At 46.6% G+C, this 21,460-nt stretch overlaps 1 protein-coding gene across 4 annotated transcripts in view; it reads left to right on the top strand.

Annotated features, from left to right (window-relative positions):
- RAI14 (retinoic acid induced 14) overlaps positions 1–21,460 on the top strand; it is a 155,146-nt gene that overhangs the window by 72,630 nt on the left and 61,056 nt on the right. The gene's annotated exons all lie outside the window — the stretch shown is intronic.

The raw sequence follows: 21,460 nt of genomic DNA, 5'->3' as shown, positions 1-21,460 counted from the left end.
TTAGGTCCAACAATTTGTAGTGATTAATATTGAGATATATCTTTATATGGGTCTAGATTGTTTTTCTGATACAGATCTCCATATCCTCTACATACACATGGAATTCAATGATACAAATCTGCTATCTGCAGCCACCACTAGAGGGAGCTCAGAAGATTACTGTATACTGTGTTATAATTGAGTTCAATGTATGTATATATCTGTATGCAGTAATCTCCTGAGCTCCCTCTAGTGGTGGTTGTATATATCTGTATGCAGTAATCTCCTGAGCTCCCTCTAGTGGTGGCTGTATATATCTGTATGCAGTAAGCTCCTGAGCTCCCTCTAGTGGTGACTGTATATATCTGTATGCAGTAATCTCCTGAGCTCCCTCTAGTGGTGGCTGTATATATATCTGTATGTAGTAATCTCCCAAGCTCCCTCTAGTGGTGGCTGTATATATCTGTATGCAGTAATCTCCTGAGCTCCATCTAGTGGTGGTGTTTGTATATATCTGTATGCAGTAATCCCCGAGCTCCCTCTAGTGGTGGCTGTATATATTTGTATGCAGTAATCTCCTGAGCTCCCTCTAGTGGTGTCTGTATATATCTTTATGCAGTAATCTCCTGAGCTCCATCTAGTGGTGGCTGTATATATCTGTATGCAGTAATCTCCTGAGCTCCCTCTGGTGGTGTTTGTATATATCTGTATGCAGTAATCTCCGAGCTCCCTCTAGTGGTGACTGTATATATCTGTATGCAGTATTCTTCTGAGCTCCCTCTAGTGGTGGCTCTATATATGTGTGCAGTAATCTCCTGAGCTCCCTCTTGTGGTAGCTGTATATATATGTATAAAGCAAAAATCAGGCAGCACTAAATCCAACTTAAAAAGAAAAACGGTGCACGCCTGAGGGGACTAGATTATTGCCCAGTATACAAAATAGCAAAAAGGCAACACTCCAAAATAAAGAAAATACTTTATTCACCCATGTGAATACGCAACGTTTCGGCTCAACCCTTGAGCCTTTCTCAAGGCTCTAGGGTTGAGCCGAAACATTGCGTATCCACATGGGTGAATAAAGTATTTTCTTTATTTTTACAGATTTTGGAGTGTTGCCTTTTTTCTATTTTGTGTGTGTGTATATATATATATATATATATATATATATATATATATATATATATATAGTAATCTCCTGAGCCCCCTCTAGTGGTGGCTCTATATATCTATATGCAGTAATCTCCTGAGCTCCCTCTAGTGGTGGCTGTATATATCTGTATGTAGTAATCTCCTGAGCTCCCTCTAGTGGTGGCTGTATATATCTGTATGCAGTAATCTCCTGAGCTCCCTCTAGTGGTGGCTGTATATGTCTGTATGCAGTAATCTCCTGAGCTCCATCTAGTGGTGACTGTATATATCTGTATGCAGTAATCTCCTGAGCTCCCTCTAGTGGTGGCTGTATATATCTGTATGTAGTAATCTCCTGAGCTCCCTCTAGTGGTGGCTGTATATATCTGTATGTAGTAATCTCCTGAGCTCCCATATATATATATGTATGTAGTAAGCACCTGAGCTCCCTCTAGTGGTGGCTGCCGGCAGACATAATTTTATAAAGTAAATCTATCTATCTATGAACTCTGATATATTAAGAAATGAATCTGCACAGAATTTTGCTTGCGACTTCAGTATCTCCCTATGAGAGAAAAGTGACTGTTTTGCATTTTCTGTGAAACAGGGAAACAGTTTTATGCATGCCTGTTTCTGCTGTACATAGGACATGGCTTCCCCTGTCCTGTGACTTCTACAATAGATGTGTTTTGGGGGATTGTTATTCATGCAATTCCCCTATTGATCCAGCATCATTTTCACAATTATAACTGTAAGAAAAGAAAGTAGAGAGAAAGCCGTCAAGTCCCGGAGCTCAGGAAATGTGCGCAGAGCTAGGAGGATATCCTAGAAGCTTCAGGATAGTCACTCCCTATTATTTGTACATTTTCATAGGAAGGAGCTCGGCCGTCCAGAATACACTCCACTTCCCAGTCGCCCAGTTTTCTTTAGTAGTGACTAGGGATGAGCGAATTGACTTCGGATGAAACATCCGAAGTCAATTCGCATAAAACTTCGTTCTAATACTGTACGGAGCAGTTGCTCCGTACAGTATTAGAATGTATTGGCTCTACTTGGAACCGAACCCGCGTTCGGGAAATGTTTTTTTTACAGTAGAAATTGATTTATGAAGTTATTATGCGAAGTCTAATAACTTCGGCTCATCGGAGCCAATACATTCTAATACTGTACGGAGCGCTCGCTCTGTACAGTATTCAAACGAAGTATTATGCAAATCGACTTCGGATGTTTCATCCGAAGTCGATTCGCTCATCCCTAGTAGTGACTACATTTTAGCTGCAGCTAAAAAAAGTTGTATGAAATCCAGGGAATCACACATCTGCACTGATGCTCCTCTATTCTTTACACTGCAGCACCCATTTCCAGACTTGCTGCTGAAAACTCACCACGAGCAAAAACAAAAAGTTATGGTGGATTTAGGCCGCCCGATTTTTGGGCAGATTATCGGGAACAACCGTTCCTGCGAATGCCCATTCCTGACAATCTGCCCATGTAAATGTGCCGCGAACACCCCATGAACCACCAAAACGCTCGTTCATCAGGTGATCCTGTCGTTCGTGCAGACACCACCAATTATCGTTTCTGGGCAGCTGATCGTGCGATCTGTTAAGGAGATCGCTGCCTTCTGGACAATCAGCTATAACATTGTGCGATGTAAACCCGCCATCTAACAGATTTTCTGACCAATCGTTGGTCAGATGGCCATTTACACACACAGATCTTTGCTATGCACACCAACTTTTGGTCTGATTGGACAGAAATTAGTCAGATAATCTGTTGGTGTAATACAGGCCTTTGCGCGTGGAGTAATGACATCTCTTACAGCAGGGATAAAAAGATTATAAACTAGTAAGATTATACTGTAATTAATTATCACACATTGAGTGGAATGGGCCAGGCCCACCAAGGCCCTGGGTTTTAATCCTCAGTCCAGTGTAAATGCTGCCACCCATCAGTCCACAGTCTAGTGTAAGCACTGATGCCAATCTACTGTTGAGCGTATACGCTGCCTCCGGTCATTCCACTGTCTACTGTAAACTCTGCCACTGGTCACTGAATAGTCTAGTGCAGTGATGCCCAACCTACGGCCCACGGGCCAAATCCGGCCCACAAAGCTGTGTCATGCGGCCCGTGCGACTCCCTGAAAAAAGTCTAATACACCTTAGACTTTTCCCCCACATTCATCAGCGCAGTGAGCGTTGTGAACGGCACAGGCAGCCCAGCGATGCTGCCTGTGCCTGAAGTAACCAATAGCAAAGCTTCTTACAGCAAGGAGCTTTGTTATTGGTTAAGTAAAATAACTTTTGTTATTGGTTGGTATAGGCGGGCGCTAGAGCGATACAGGTCCTGAAGCTGGCGGGAGCTGGAAGGAGGAGAGGCCGGCTCCCAGGGTGGCTGTTGTAAGGAGAGCGGGGCACACTGCCCGAAGACCTTGGGAAACATGACAGGGCCACTGAAGAGGTAAGGAGCCATGGACTCATGTGAGTGGTCCCCGGTGACCCTGCTCCCACCTCCTCCTATCACCCCCCCTGTGACCCTGCTCCTCCTGTCACCTGTATATGAGGGGGGAATGTGACAGGACCCCAGGGCCGGCGTCATAACCCGGCATCCCCGGGCAAGTGCCGGGGCCCAATGCTCCTGGGGGGGCCCACTGAGCTGCTATGAGCACTTCCATCAATACAGATGGGAGCTCTCACTGCTGTCATTTCACATACGCAGTACCCCTCTGGTGGGCCCTCTGAGCTGCAGAGACTCAGGACACGCCCCCTCTACACAGGACACGCCCCCTCTACACAGGACACACGCTGCCTGAGGAGAGAGACCGCAGCCTGAGGAGAGAGACCGCAGGGCTGGAGCTGGAGCAGAGAAGTGTGGAGACAGTCTGTGAGTGAGTCTGCACTGTGACTGTCTCTTCTCTGTGGGATAGAAGGAAAGGAAGGGGGACTCTTCGATCTGCTGCTTCATTCTATTTAGTGATTTTACTGTTTCATTAAGCTGTTTGTCTCCATGACACCTGCCCCCCCCCCCCATCCTGTCCTATCTCATCCTCATGGAGCCCCTGCTGTCTCCTTTCCTCCCTCATGTATCCAGAGCTCCTGTTCCACCTTCCTATTTCTGCCCTGCACAGACCTCCTGCCACTACTTGTATGAATCCCCCTCAGAGCCCCTTCCACCTACTTGCTGTGTCCACCCCTCCTGTCCATCTAGGGCCCCGGGCCCCTGTCTCACTCCTCTGCCTCTCATTATGGTGGCATCTGAACCGCATTCACCATAAGGACCTTCTAACGTCACAGGGTCAAGTGACTGTGCCCCCCACCCTGTACAGTGCCCCCCACCCCGTTCTGTGCCCCTCACCCCGTACGGTGCCCCCTTATACCCTGCCTTGTGCCCTCCTACCACACCCTGTGCAGTGCCCATAGTCATTCCCTGTACTGTGCCCTCTTATACCCTTTTATCCGGTCACTATATGGCGGTGTTATCACTATATGGCGGTGGTATCCAATAATTGAATGGCCATAACTGTATCCCTTTCCCTGCCCACACCACTTTTTTTAGACCTGGCATGAGCGGGAAAAGATGCAGATTGCGGTGCTAAGGACCTTTGCGCCACAATCTGTGTCAGAAATACGCCTAACATAGACGTATTTCTATGTAATAAATGACCACCTAATTGTATTGTTATTCGGGGGTAGGGCTAATATCTTTATAGTATATATATTCTAGTGTATTATACTGCGCCCTGTATTTCCCAGTAGAAAATGATCCTTGGGAAGCACAGTCCTCACCCCTGACCACCAGGACCAGGTAGCGCTCTGTCAGTACATGGCGGCCTCCCTGAGTTCCGTCACAGGGGCTCTATACCGGAAAATAACTGATCAGCTTTATCCCCATGCATTCTGAATGGAGAGTAATCCGTTCAGTTTGCATCAGGATGTCTTCAGTTCAGTCGTTTTGACTGATCAGGCAAAAGAGAAAACCGCAGCATGCTACGGTTTTATTTCCGGCTAAAAAAACTGAAGACTTGCCTGAATACATTTTCCCATAGGAATGTATTAGTGCCGGATCCGTCCTTCCGGTATGCGCATGCGCAGACTGAAAAAAAGGTGAAAAAATAAATGCCGGATCCGTTTTTGCCGGATGACACCGGAAAGACGGATCCGGCATTTCAATGCATTTTTTCGACTGATCAGGCATTTTTAAGACTGATCAGGATCCTGATCAGTCTTACTAATGCCATCAGTTAGCATACGTTTTGCCTGATCCGGCAGGCAGTTACGGCGACGGAACTGCCTGCCGGATCTCTCTGCCGCAAGTGTGAAAGTAGCCTTATTCTGACACTAGGGCTGGGTTCACATCCTATTTTTTCCATCCATTTAACGAATACCAAAAATGTATGCGTTAACAGATGCCTCAGACTGATGCCGTACAGTGGCGTCCATTCACCATACAGTTCCATGGTAAAAAAACATATACCTTAACGTATGCATTTTTTACTTGACTCTGCAGGATACAAAAACATGGAGTGCTGCACATTTGTATACATCAAACCGATAGGAAAAACGTAATGTGAACACACATTGGGGGGGGAGGGGGGCGTACTTAATTTCGCTGTGGGGCCCAGTCAGTTCTAGCTCCATCACTGCACATCTCCTTCTCTCCTCCAGGCCTGGTCCACTGCTGCAGCGGGCCGCCGTAGAGAAGGAGCGCAGGGAGCTGCGGTTAGTGAATGACAGGACCACCAGCTCCCCTGCAATGATAGGTATGTGAGGGGGCCACTGGGGGGTCATTCATCACACTGTGAGGGCCCCTTACACAGTATAATGACTCCCAGTGCCCCCCATTTAGTATAATGATCCCCATTGACCCTTTATTTAGCATAATGACCACCAGAGCCCCCATTAAATATAATAACCCCTTGTGCCCCCTCCATACAGTATAACCCCCAGTGTGGGGGCGACTGGGGGTCATTATTCTGAATGGAGGGTCACTGTGGGGTCATTATACTGTGAGGGCCCTTTACATACTATAATGACCCCCAGTGTCCCCCATTTAGTATAATGATCACCAATGACCCTCCATTCAGTATAATGACCCCCAGAGCCCCCACCATACAGTATTCCCCCAGTGTGGGGGCTGCTGGGGGTCATTATTCTAAATGGGGGCGACTGGGGGTTATTATTCTGAATGCAGGGCCACAGGTGGTCATTATACAGTGGGGGGGGGGAATTGGGTGTTCATTATACTGTGTGAAGGGCCACTAGTAGTCATTATACTGTGTGAAGGGCCACTAGTAGTCATTATACTGTATAGGGGCCACTGGGGGTCATTATACCGTGTAGGAGCCACAGGGGGACATGTCAATGTAAAAAAATGCCTCATGGGGGCCCACTGGGATTTATCGCCCAAGGGCCCACATGAACCTGGAGCCGGCCCTGCAGGACCCTGTATATTAGAGGGAGATGTGACAGGACATATATATGAGGGGGAGATGTGACAGGACCCTGTATATGAGGGGGGAATGTGACTGGACCCTGTATATGCGGGGGAGATGTGACAGGACCCTGTATATGAGGGGGAGATGTGACAGGAGCCTGTATATGAGGGGGAGATGTGACAGGAGCCTGTATATGAGGGGGAGATGTGACGGGACCCTGTATATGAGGGGGGAGATGTGACGGGACCCTGTATATGAGGGGGAGGTGTGACCCTGCTCCACCTTCCTCCTGTCACCCCACAGGGAAGAAGTTGAACAGACTGCACCGACTATGATGGGATCCGTTCAGTTTCCGTTCGGGATCTGTCTTTTTACCGGACACAAAAGTGCTGCATGTGAGGCTATTTGTGCCTCCTCACAGTGTTTGCATTTCTTTCTGGCAAAGCTACCTGGTTCTGGCCCGCAAAATTTATACCATGTCTAGTGCGGCCCTCAGATGAAAAAAGGTTGGGCACCACTGGTCTAGTGTAAATTCTGCCGCCAGTAAGTTTGCAGTCTAGTGTAAAGTCTGCCGAGGGTCAGTCCACAGTCTAGTGTAAACACTGCTGCCGGTCAGGCCACAGTCTAGTGTAAACATTGCCGCCGGTCAGGCCACAGTCTAGTGTAATCACTGCTGCCGGTCAGACCACAGTCTAGTGTAAACACTGCCGCCGGTCAGGCCACAGTCTAGTGTAAACACTGCTGCCGGTCAGGCCACAGTCTAGTGTAATCACTGCTGCCGGTCAGACCACAGTCTAGTGTAAACACTGCTGCCGGTCAGACCACAGTCTAGTGTAAACACTGCTGCCGGTCAGACCACAGTCTAGTGTAAACATTGCCGCCGGTCAGACCACAGTCTAGTGTAAACATTGCCGCCGGTCAGGCCACAGTCTAGTGTAAACACTGCTGCCAGTAAGGCCACAGTCTAGTGTAATCACTGCTGCCAGTAAGGCCACAGTCTAGTATTCCAGAAATTCTTTTTCGGCCCTTGACTTGCAGACGCAATGCTTTATTGACAACATGAAGTCAAGTGAGGATACTTCCCCGATAGTCTTGAATACTGGGCTGTTTGTTTGCTGTGACACTCCTATCTTCTAATTGCCTGCCAGATGGTCTCCACTCGAGTCTGTCTATGTCAGCTCCATCCAGACCATTCATCCTCCCGGGACTGCGATACATTACATCATATCTCAACATTACAACAATCAGGGTCTTAATGGATCTCGTCCATACACTTGAGTCATCTGTTCCACTAAACATACTTTTATCAATTTCGGTTTCCTACATACCAAACACTGTACCCCCTCATTGTTCACCTTATTTGGCTTCATCGGCCCCGGGTAGGTGGTTGGGGTCAGTGCACGGACAATGAGACATGTTGGGAGGATTTCCAGGCTCCTTAGGAAAAGTGTCAAGAAACGTCAACTGCGGCGTGTATGAGATTCTGCAACAGAAATCAGCTGCAGGAAACTGGGCTGGCCAAGCTTGTCATGTCCTGACCCCAATCCTCCTGAGAAGTCTGGAATGTAATGTGGGGCAAGGGTTAAACCGCTGCTTCCATTATGAAGACCCCTTGAGGACTGCTCTGTGCAATAGAGGCAATGTTCAGGGGTCCTCTGGATCTATCATGAGACTCATTGTTCATATTCAGAAAATGCTAAGTGCTAAGATATTGTAAATCATATGTGCACTGCAGTAACTCCCTTAAGTATTACCACCCTTTAAGGAGGCCATAGACATAATGGAAACTAAGCATGATGACTTTGGATCGATGGCAAGATCAGATAATCTTTCTCTTCCTGTAGCTCCCTCTTAAATTAGATTTCCAGTTTGGAAAATACATTTTTTAATTCATTTTTTCGGGTGTATTTCTGAGTTAATAGATGGTGGTCCGTTCTTCGGGACCTCCCTCAATTAGGCAGAGCGGAGTGGACCTACAAAGAGTGTATCTCTCTCCTTGGAGGACCCAGTAGGGTTGAGCTTGACATAGAGAGCCTATTGTTTGCAGTGAGTACCGTGCAATGCCTAATTTGCCCTGTGGTGGCAGTGCAGGGGAATTGATCACTTTCTTCTGGGTCTCCCCACAGATCATAGCTGATCGCTAATGGTCCCATCAACGGGATAACCTTTTTTTTTCAATGTAATGAAAATGAAATTGGGAAAAGTGGACAACTCCATTTATGTGTTATGGATCTTAGAATTTCCTATGTGACCACCAATTCAGTACAAGGTCAGACAGCTATAAAATAGACTGCCTCTCCGAGCTACACAAAAGTATGTCAAGAAGACATCCAGCTTGGGTTTATTTATTAATCAGTACAAATGTGATCAAGAAAGACTGTAACTAAAAGCTATTGCAGATATCTGGTCAGTAGGCCATTGACTTCTGAGGTCACCAAGTAGTAGATAGAACATGTATGTGTTTGGGGGCATCTGGACTGTCGGCCATGATTCTGGTTCTAAGGCATACCTAAGTAGTAGATAGAGCATGTGTGTCATTAGGGGGTCTGGACTGTTGGCCATGGTTCTGGTTCTAATTCCACCTTCCATCCCAGTAAATAGATGATGTATGTGATTGGGTATATTTGGACTGTTGGCCATGGTTCTGGTTGTAAGGCCACCTTAAGCAGTGGATAGAACATGTATGTTATTGAGGGTGTTTGGACTGTCTACCATTGTTCTGTAGATAGAACATTTATATTATTGGGTGTATATGGACTGTTGGCCATGGTTCTGGTTCGAAGGCCACATTTAGTAGTAGTGCACCTCAGCTCCTCTGCTTTCTTGACTTTGTCACTCCCCCCTTTCCCTTGATTGACAGGCGCATGCATCCTCATTGTGCTTGCGCATGCATTGTAGATGTGCTATACATGAACTTTACAATTCCCTGCTGCTGAGAGCAAGGCCAGGCAAGAGCACAATGAAAATTAAGGCAACGGGTTGTGTGCCAATATCAGGAAAAGGAGGAGCTGAGGTGCACCGAGGAGTGAGGAAACACCCGTTGGTGCACTAAAACCCTAATTTTCATATTGATTAAAACTAAAGTATCTCATGAACGGTCTAAGCGATTTTAGTGAGAAAGATATTATTTTAGTCAGCAGGAACAACCCTACCAGGAGGTTTGACAGGTTTAATAAGGCTGATCCTGGTTGCAGAGCCTCTTTAGGTAGTAGGTAGAACATATATGTTATTGGTGGAATCGACCATAGTTTTACAGTCTGAGACCACCTGAACTAGTAGATAGCATTTTAGATGACAAGGTAAGATCCATTAGTGTAGGACTCCACGTATGATCTACAGCAGGGATGCTCAACCTCTGGCCCTCCAGCTGTTGTGAAACTACAATTCCCACCATGCCCTGCTGTAGGTTGATAGCTGTAGGCTGTCTGGACATGCTGGGAGTTGTAGTTTCGCAACAGCTGGAGGTCCGCAGGTTGGGCATCCCTGATCCACAGCATATAACATGTTAAATGTGTCCTTTCTCTGAACTGCAATGTTTGGCGTAAATCATCCGTCCTCCGCTATGTTTCATAGGCTACAGTCACTAGAGAGCTCCCTGCTTGTGAGTTATGGGTCTCCGGGGGGCCCTTCTCCATTTTTTTCCCCCATGTGTTACAGCACATTTGTTACAGATGAATCATGGCTCCAGATATAAGCTGCAAAACCATTGCCACATGTACTACAACATGCCGGGGGTAGAAGACAGAATCCCTGGCAGTCACACAGGCTGCATCAATATCTATTATCTGGAGCTGAATCTGAAAAATATAGTGATGTCAAGCAGTGATGTCCAAATAATAGTAAAAGAAAAAACTTAATAATGGGATGCAGAGCTTCATGATGAAAAGGTTAGTGCTAATTAGAGCTTGAGATCACGCTGGGACTTCCTGCTGGGAGAGGGGTAGAAAGAGCAGCCTCATTTACAAACTAGACTCTGAACTATTCACATGGCAGATTCACTGTCAAATACAGATGCAGAACAGTAGACAGTCCTCCATATTAGTGCTAGCTTGAGATCGTGCTGGGACTTCTCGCTGGGTGAGGGAAAGAAAGAGGAGCCTCATTTAAAAACTAGACTCTGAGCTATTCACATGGCAGCTTCACTGTCAAATGCAGATGCAGAACAGTAGACAGTCCTCCATATTAATGCTAGCTTTAGATCGTGCTGTGACTTCTTGCTGGGAGAAGGGTTGGAGGAGCAGCTTCAGTTACAAACTATTCTGAGCCATTCACATGGCAGTTTCACTGTTAGACACAGATGCATAACAGTAGACAGTCCTCCAAGATGAAAATATTAGTGCTAGCTTTATATCATGCTGGGACTTCTCGCTGGTAGAGGGATAGAAAGAGCAGCCTCATTTACAAACTAGACTCTGAACTATTCACATGGCAGCTTCACTGTCAAATACAGATGCAGAACAGTAGACACTCCTCCAAGATGAAAATATTAGTGCTAGCTTGATATCATGCTGGAACTTCTTGCTGGGAGAGGGGGGGGGGGGGGGAAAGAGCAGCCCCATTTAGAAATGAGACTCTGCGCTATTCACATGGCAGCTTCACTGGCACAGTAGGCCAGTTTCCAAGAGGAAAATGTTAGGTTATTGATAGATTATTTGCAGCCCAGCCATTTGACATTCCATATTTTGCTTCTCATTATTGAGGCGTCTGTCAAATGCCAGCTCTTTGGTGAGAGATGATGTCTCACATTGATGGAGTTTCCTAAGCTAGAGTTGCATATATATATATATATATATATCAGCTTTGCCACATGATGATGAATGATGGGGTGTGGTTCGTGCTTGAGATCAGGCTGGCACTTCCCGCTGGGAGAGGGGCAGAAAGAGCAGCCACATTTACAAATTAGATTTTGAGCTCTTCGTGTTATAGATATGGCCGATGCCTCTCTGTCAATCGGGGTACTCTACCCATTCGCTAAATTAGTTTTTTCGGGGTACTATTTCTCCTTAAGGATAATAATAAGCATCACCTCACCTGCAGACAGGTGTTTCAGGGTGATCGCTCCTGATCAGTGCAGAGCAGAGAGAACTGGCTTAACTGGGTGAGACGCCTAGGTCAGGATTTGGGGGAACTATCTCTCCTCGTGGAGAGTGCTTTAATCGGCATGAGGAGTCTTAGTTGGAAGGTGTCACAAATTGACTAGCCACCCCTAGGTGTAGGTAAAATGTGTTCCTTCTATTGGAATCCGTTGCACAAAATTTAGGATAGCTTGCTCGCCTGGTAATGTGATGGACAGACAGCTCCCATCACATGACCAGGACAGAGTATCCACTTGAAGTAAACAATATAGGTTCCTATTGAATGACAGCAAACAGTGATCTTGAAAATGGTAAGGAGTTGTATTGGAAAATTGTATAACTTTCCATTTTGCAACAAAAAATAAAACTTTACTGAGACCGGGAAAATATCTCACAATGAGGTCCGCAAAATGTGGATACCGTGCGCGTTGCATCCGCATTTTTTGTGGGCCCATTGACATTTTTTAGGAGCGCCGTTGCCTTCTCAAAAAGCTCATTGTTGGGGGTCCCGGGTGTTGGACCCCCACCCATCAGGTACTGATGACCTATCCTGAAGATAAGTCATCAGTAAAAAAGAAAAAAATCTCGGAAAACCCCTCTAATGGGTCCGTGGCCCACATTTTGCGGCCAAGACATGCTCTGTCTTTTTGCGGAACGGACAAACAGATGCGGAAAGCTCTGTGTGCTTTCCGCATCCTTTTGTCCTTTCCGCAGAAGGACAGAATATGTCCGCAAAATGCAAATCACGTACCCGTTGAAGTCATGGACAGCGCACGGATCACATTTTTATTTTGCGGACCCACGTTTTATGGACCAGAAAACGGACATGATCATGTGCTTGACTCTTGAGGCCTAAATGTTGGACCAGGTAACAATATGTTCCAATTTGTCCTGTCAGATTTGGGAATAAATCCAGGCGGCCGGGGGTAATAACTTTGGGTCTGGTCTAGTTATACATTAATGCCATAAGTATTTGACCTGCCTGCCAGGCTTTGTGCAGCTGTCACCAGGAATTTTTCGGAGCAGACCTCTTGCAGCGCAGGTAACCTCTGGCAGAGGAGGCGGCTCCGCCCGCGTCCCCGTATGTTGGTTATTAATTATTATTAGAGCCTTGTTTGCCATTGAGATAAAAGCGTCAGGTATATGTGAGGAATGTCAGCTATGCAAGGACTGGAGAAGATTCCCACCGGCCTCACCAGGAGGGGTGACCGATCACCCGGGCAGAGGTCGCTTGGGACAGGATCTGGGCACGTTTATTTTTCACAAAATCATGGACAGATTTGTCTACAGTGTCCTACAGAACAGCTGCTTGGAATGTGGAGCAGCTTAAAGGGGTCCCCTGACTTCAATTCCACCAGGCGAGGTGGCTGACAGTGGATGCACCCAATGGAGAAGTGGTTCATTCAAGTCTATGGTCCCTCCCATAGATGTGAATGGAGAGACCAGCGCATATTCGCGGCCACCTCAATCGCTGCCCTGGGGTAATGCCAAAAATATCTAAGATTGGAATACCCCTTTGTGGAATTGCTTAACCCCTTCCTGACACAGACAATTTCCGTTTAGTTTTGTTTTTTATGTTAATTTTTTTAAAAACTTTTTTATTTTTCCGTTCACATAGCTTGTATTTTATAGGACCCTTTGTACTTTCTAACGGCAGCTTTTAATATCACATACGATGTAGCGGAAAGCAGGAAAAAACTTCTAAATGGGGTGAAATTGGAAAAAAAATGCAATTCCGCCTTTGTTTTATGGGTATTGTTTTTACAGCGTTCATTGTGCAGTAAAAATGACACGTCATCTTTAGGCCTCATACACGACCGGTTTTTTTTGGCGGTCCGCAAAAATGGGTTCCGTAGTTCCGTGATCTGTGTCCGTTTTTTCTTCCGTGGGTCTTCCTTGATTTTTGGAGGATCCACGGACATGAAGGAAAAAGTCGTTTTTGTGTCCGCCTGGCCGTGCGGAGCCAAACGGATCCGTCCTGACTTAGGCCTCATGCACACGACCGTTGTGTGCATCCGTGTCCGTTGTTCCGTTTTCCGTGATTTTCTGCGAAACCATTGACTTTCAATGGGTCCGTTGAAAACTCGGAAAATGCACCGTTGTTCATCCGCGTCCGTGATCCGTGTTTCCTGTCCATCCCAAAAATATGACCTGTCCTATTTTTTTGACGGACAACGGTTCGCGGACCCATTCAAGTCAATGGGTCCGTGAAAAAACACGGATGCACACAAGATTGTCATCCGTGTCCATAGGCTACTTTCACACAGACGGATCCGCAGATCCGTCTGCAGAGAGCTTTTTTAGATATGAGTTTTCACATCCTGAAAACTCAGATCCGACAGTATATTCTAACACAGAGGCGTTCCCATGGTGATGGGGACGCTTCAAGTTAGAATATACTAAGAACTGTGTACATCACTTCCCCCTGCTGCCTGGCAGCACCCGATCTCTTACAGGGGGCTGTGATCTGCACAATTAACCCCTCAGGTGCCGCACTGTAAGAAATCGGAAAATGCACCGTTGTTCATCCGCGGCCGTGATCCGTGTTTCCTGTCCATCAAAAAAATATGACCTGTCCTATTTTTTTGACGGACAACGGTTCACGGACCCATTCAAGTCAATGGCTCCGTGAAAAAACACGGATGCACACAAAATTGGCATCCGCGTCCGTGATCCGTGGCCGTAGACTACTTTCACACAGACGGATCGTGAAAACTCAAATTTGACAATATGTTCTAACACACAGGCGTTCCCATAGTGATGGGGACGCTTCAAGTTAGAATATACTAAGAACTGTGTACATGACTGCAGTAGCGTCCTGGTTGCCATGGTTACCGATCGGAGCCCCAGCGATTAAACTGGGACTCCGATCGGAACTCTCCGCTGCCACCAATGATGAGGGAAGGTGATTTTAATTAGGGGGGGGACAGGGGAGGCCGCACTGGCCACCAATGATGGGGGGGATGATTTCAATTAGGGGGGGGGGGAGGGGAGGCCGCACTGGGGAAGAGGGGAGGCCGCACTGGCCACCAATGATGGGGGAAGGTGATTTTAATTAGGTGGGGGGGGGGGTGATGGTAGGCCGCACTGGCCACTAATGAATATAATACTGGGGAGGGAGGGAGGGGGGCCGCACTGGCCACCAATGAGTTAAATACAGGAGAGGGAGGGGGGCCGCACTGGCCACCAATGAGTTAAATACAGGGGTGGGGGGTCTGCCCCCTCCTGCCTGGCAGCACCTGATCTCTTACAGGGGGCTATGATACGCACAGTTAACCCCTCAGGTGCGGCACCTGAGGGGTTAATTGTGCTGATCACAGCCCCCTGTAAGAGATCGGGTGCTGCCAGGCAGCAGGGGGCAGTCATGTACACAGTTCTTAGTATATTCTAACTTGAAGCATCCCCATCACTATGGGAATGCCTCTGTGTTAGAATATACTGTCGGATTTGAGTTTTGACGATCTAACTCAAATCCGATGGTATATTCTAAGATAGAGGCGTTCCCATGGTGATGGGGATGCTTCAAGTTAAAATATACCATCGGATTGGAGAAAACTCAGATCCTATGGTATATTAACTCCTGACTTTACATTGAAAATCAATGGGGGACGGATCCGTTTGCAATTGCACCATATTGTGTCAACGTCAAACGGATCCGTCCCTATTGACTTGCATTGTAAGTCAGGACGGATCCGTTTGGCTCCGCACGGCCAGGCTGACACCAAAACGACTTTTTCTTCATGTCCGTGGATCCTCCAAAAATCAAGGAAGACCCACGGAAGAAAAAACGGACACGGATCACGGACCTACGGACCCCGTTTTTGCGGACCTTAAAAAAAAACGGTCGTGTGCATGAGGCCTTACAATGCAAGTCAATGGGGACGGATCCGTTTGACGTTGACACAATATGGTGCAATTGCAAACGGATCCGTCCCCCATTGACTTTCAATGTAGTCCCTATTAATATACCATCGGATAGGAGTTTTCTCCAATCCAATGGTATATTTTAACTTGAAGTGTCCCCATCAGCATGGGAACGCCTCTATGTTAGAATATACCATCGGATTTGAGTTAGATCGTGAAACTCAGATCCGACAGTATATTCTAACACAGAGGCGTTCCCATGGTGATGGGGACGCTTCAAGTTAGAATATACTGAGAACTGTGTAATAACTGCCCCCTGCTGCCTGGCAGCACCCAATCTCTTACAGGGGGCTGTGATCAACACAATTAACCCCTCAGGTGCCGCACCTGAGGGGTTAATTGTGCGTATCATAGCCCCCTGTAAGAGATCAGGTGCTGCCAGGCAGCAGGGGCCAGACCCCCCTGCCTCCGCCGTTTTAAATTCATTGGTGGCCAGTGTGGCCCCCTCCCTCCCCAGTATTATATTCATTGGTGGCCAGTGCGGCCCCCCTCCCTCCCTCCCCAGTATTATATTCATTGGTGGCCAGTGCGGCCTCCCCTCCCCCCCCCCTAATTAAAATCACCCCCCCCATCATTGGTGGCAGCGGAGAGTTCCGATCGGAGTCCCAGTTTAATCGCTGGGGCTCCGATCGGTTACCATGGCAGCCAAGACGCTACTGCAGTCCTGGCTGCCATGGTTACTTAGCAATAGAAGCATTATACTTACCTTTGCTGTCTGTGGCCGGCCAGGCGCTCCTCCTACTGGTAAGTGAAAGGTCTGTGCGGCGCATTGCTTATAGCACAGACCTTTCACTTACCAGTAGGAGGAGCGCCCGGCCGGTCACAGACATCGCAGGTAAGAAATAATGTTTCTATTGCTAAGTAACCATGGCAGCCAGGACTGCAGTAGCGTCTTGGCTGCCATGGTAACCGATCGGAGCCGCACTGGGGAGGGAGGAAGGGGGGCCGCACTGGCCACCAATGAATATAATACAGGGGAGGGAGGGAGGGGGGCCGCACTGACCACTAATGAATTTTAATACAGGGGAGGGAGGAAGGGGGGTCTGCCCCCTGCTGCCTGGCAGCACCCGATCTCTTACAGTGCGGCACCTGAGGGGTTAATTGTGCGGATCACAGCCCCCTGTAAGAGATCGGGTGCTGCCAGGCAGCAGGGGGCAGTGATGTACACAGTTCTTAGTATATTCTAACTTGAAGCGTCCCCATCACCATGGGAACGCCTCTGTGTTAGAATATACTGTCGGATCTGAGTTTTCAGGATGTGAAAACTCATATCTAAAAAAGCTCTCTGCAGACGGATCTGCGGATCCGTCTGTGTGAAAGTAGCCTACGGACACGGATGACAATCTTGTGTGCATCCGTGTTTTTTCAAGGACCCATTGACTTGAATGGATCCGCGAACCGTTGTCCGTCAAAAAAATAGGACAGGTCATATTTTTTGGACGGACAGGAAACACGGATCACGGACGTGGATGAACAACGGTGCATTTTCCGAGTTTTCAACGGACCCATTGAAAGTCAATGGGTCCGCAGAAAATCACGGAAAATGGAACAACGGACACGGATGCACACAACGGTCGTGTGCATGAGGCCTTATCCTGCGGGCCAGGACAGTTACAGCGATACCACATTTCTATAGTTTTTCTTATGTTTTAATACTTAAAAAAATAATAATTCCCTCTATGGAGCTGTGTGAGGGCTCATTTTTGCAGGCTGATCGCTTGTTTTTATTAAGACCATTTTGGGGCGTGTATGACTTTTTATTCAATTATTTTTAGGAGGTGAAGTGATCCAAAAATGACGATTAAATTTTTTTTCCCATTGCACCATTTACCATACCAGATAAATCATTTTATATTTTAAAAGTTTGCCAGTAATACCAGTAATGCTTATTTGGTTTATTTATTTTATATACCGTAAAATGGGAAAGGTGCATGATGTGAATTTTTTATTCTTTGTGTTTTTTTATATTTTTAGAAACTTTTTTAAAACCGTTTTGATTTTGATTTTTAGCTCCCCTAGGGGACTTGAACATGCAATGATTAGATTGATTCTACCTTAGGCCTCCTGCACACGAACGTGTGCGCCCCGTGGCCGTGCTGCGGGCCGCAATGCACGAACACCGTCCGTGGGGCAGCCGCAGCGGATCGCGGACCCTTTCACTTTAATGGGTCCGCGATCCGGCCGTTCCGCAAAAAGATAGGACGTGTTCTATCTTTTTGCGGAACGGAAGTACGGGACGAAACCCCACGGAAGCACTCCGTAGTGCTTCCGTAGGGTTCCGTTCCGTGCTTCCGTTCCGCACCATTCCGCATCTCCGGATTTGCGGACCCATTGAAGTGAATGCGTCCGCATCTGTGATGCGGAATGCCCACGGAACGGCACCCGTGTATTGCGGATCCACAAATGCGGTCCGCAATACGGCAATGGGGCGCACATGTTCGTGTGCAGGAGGCCTTAGACTGCAATGGCTTACTGCTGCAGATGCTGTGGATGCAATTGATTGGAGTTGTCTCCAATCATGGACCCTGCCGGCAGGTGTCTTCTGTTTAAACTAAGGCACCTGCTAAGGCTCAGTTCTCCTTTTGTAGTTCTCAAGAGACCCTTTTGGTCAGTCAGAAGGACCAACAGGGCTCCCCTTAGACCATTTAGAGGATGGACTGTTTGTAGTAGGACTCAGGGCATACATAGGTAGGTGCCACAGAGTGAACAAATCTAGAAGGACTTCCCTTTGTCTTCATGCCACCACACCCCCAGGAGAGAAGGGCCCATGTCTTGTTTGGACCTCACCTCTTATCCTTTACAAGATACTCTTCTAATCTTGTTTCTTAATTTTATGGTATGTAAGGAAACAGGTCCATTAAAGGGGTTTACTGAGACTTTTATTCTGATGACCTATCCTATGTATAGGTCATCCTTATCTGATCGGTGGGGGTCTGACACCCAGGACCCCTGCCGATCAGCTGTTTGAGAAGTAGCACCACAGCCTTCTCAAAGGTTAGCCTAGGTCATGTGACGTCACGTTCATCAGTCGCATGGCCTAGATGCAGCTCAGTCCCATAGAAGTCAATGGGGGTGAGCGCGATTCCAAGCACAGCCGCTATACAATGTACGGCGCAGTACTTGGTGAGTAGAGAGAGGGCACCAGCGCTCACATGAGCACTGCTGCCTTCTCAAACAGTTGATCAGCGGGGGTCCCGGGTGTCGGACCCCCACCGATCAGATACTGATGACCTATCCAGAGTATAACAGTCTTGGAAAACCCCTTTAAGACTGGGTAGTGTCCTAGCTAGGGGGGCTTGTAGGCCATATACTAGGTACCAGGGGAGGTGACAACAACCTGACCCTTGGCCAGGGTATTTAGATACAAGGCTAGGGCAGTGAACTGAACATTTGCTCGCAGTGAACAGAGAGCAGCCGTGCATGTGGGGCCACCCTCCGTTCACCGCTGTAGGAGTTCCTAAATTGAGAGCTGGCTCGACTATTTGTGGCGGTCCCATAACGGTGAATTGAGAGGTGGCTGCGCTTGCACAGTGCACGCTCTCACTTCTCCACTATGCGACGTTCCCTACCAGGGATGCAGATGATATCGTAGGATATGTATACGGTTACCCCACCAGCCATCTGGATTCTTCTCATGGCCCATTGACTCCTATGATGTTAGTAATGATCAGGACTGGCATGTTATTGCTAAATATGGTCTATGGTCCTAAAATAGTCCCTGCCACAGGTATGTACGGAAACATGGGCCTAAATGGATAATTGCTTCCATCCTGAATTCTGGTCGGGCCCTGCCTTAATAACTTACCTCAAATAAACTTTCTGAAGGAGGAAACCTGGAAATCATTTGCCTGTAAGTTTCCTAAACCAAAAAATGGCTAGACTTTTATTGGCAGAAGCCACACAAGTCGAGGCGTGCGGATGGCGCGGGATGATAGAGAGACGTACGGGGCTCCCTTTTACACACAGCTGTTTTAAAGCTGTTTCTGGTTTCCAGAAATTTCGTCTTTGAGCTACTGGTTTTTGTTACTTTTTTATATATATATATATATATATATATATATATATATATATATATATATATATATATATAAAGTTTCCACCTTGATCAAGTTGCTTTCCTTAAAGGGAAAGTATCAAAGAACATACTGTGTAAATTAGGTTTTTAATTGTATTTTTATTTGTTACAATTCACAAAATTTTAAAGGAGTTCATAATTTCCTTTCCACCCATGAAATTAATTACAGCGCCAGGTAGTGGACAGAAACCGATGCGGAGACATACATTTTGTAGAAGGATCTACTTGACGAGATAATTTGTATACCGGTGCTGTATACAGAGTGTATAGTGTTACTATTCTGGATTATCTAGGCTTCCAGCAGTATAGTAGAGCTTATTAGAGTCATTGACATGCCCACCTTTAAATGATAATGAGATGACTCTGTTTGTTCTGTCCCAGTCTACACAAAAGAGCTCACCAGTGAGCTGTAGAAAACAGAAAAGGTCACCCTAATATATCTATCTTCTTCAGTGGTTAGCATATGTCAAGGCTTAAAATGGGTCTTACTTTCTGCTCATTAAACTGATTATATTACTAGCAGATGTGAAAACATACCTTTGTGGCTGTGGAGAGAGGTCTAATTGCCAAGACCATATCTAGGCATCAAGCATTACAGAAGAGCTGCCATGAACTTCTCTGTCCTATAAAGATGAGGTGAATCTGCTCATCTTGTTCCAGTCTATACAGCAAAGCTGGCCAGTGTATTATAGAAAGCAGATAACGTCAGCCTATTGTGTCTGCTCTAGTGGCCAATGTGAGAACTGCAATATATAAAGTCTTAAAGGTGGTCTGTCAGCTACTATCTGCTTGTTATATTACCAATAGCAAACATATCTCCAGCAGCACTATATAGCTGTCATATACTCTCCACCCTCTAACAATAATGAGATGACTCTGCTCATTCTGCCCCAGTTGTCAGTGCAGAAGAGAGTCGTGTAGGACAGTGCTGGAGCCATCAATGAAAACCAAGGGAGAGGTGCGGGGCGTGGTTTTCTGATAAGAGCCTAAGCACCTGGCGGTTATGGTACCACGCACTGGGCACCTTCAACCTCATTTGTGATAACAGTTTGTTTTCTTGGGAATTTGACCTATTTCCATAGCTACTCCGGTATGTCTCCACATCTGCTTCAGTCCACTACCAATTTGTGTACTAAGTTTAATGAGCAGAAAGCAAGTCTAGAAATATCGTAGTTCTTACACTGGCCACTAGAGCAGACACAATAGCCTGAAACTTGCTGTTTTCTGCAGCTCACTTGTCAGCTTTGCTGTGTAGACTGGAACAGAATGAGTAAAGTCATCTCATTATCATTAGAGGGTGATGAGTAAATGACAACTGTCTTACAGCTGGAGTTCTAGCTAAAGCAGGACAGTAAGAGCCATGTATACTGGCAGACTTTTTGTGCCGACTATTGATATAGCACGTTGATTGGTTGCACTTATATCATCATCTGCTCTATGTGACCGAAACTTAGTTCATTCACCTATACAGTATTTTCATTGTTGTGGGAAGCACTTCCCTCTTTGCACGGGGTGATGTGCCGGCGACAAACGATTTCAATGTCCTCATTGTCTATACAGGGAGGGCCGCCTCCAGGGAAGTTTTTAAAAATAAAAAAATAAAAAGTTGCTGCAACATATAAAAAAGAACAAACACATTATTTCTCTACTATATCTGATCAATGAGAGACGCCCCCTCTAAATTGGGTTTTGGTTTATTTCTTAGTGTATGTTGTTTTAATTAAAGGGGTTTTCTTAAAATGTGAACCTATCCTCTATTTATGGGACAGGTGATTAGTGTCTGATCGTTGGGGTCTGACTGCTGGGAGAATGGGGTCCCTCTATATGAATAGAGCGCAGTCTGCT

The sequence above is a fragment of the Bufo bufo genome, chromosome 2, assembly GCF_905171765.1.
Source record: "Bufo bufo chromosome 2, aBufBuf1.1, whole genome shotgun sequence".
Classification (NCBI taxonomy): Eukaryota; Metazoa; Chordata; class Amphibia; order Anura; family Bufonidae; genus Bufo; species Bufo bufo.
The sequence above is the reverse complement of the archived record's forward strand: the minus strand, read 5'-3'. Positions and strand labels throughout refer to the sequence as shown.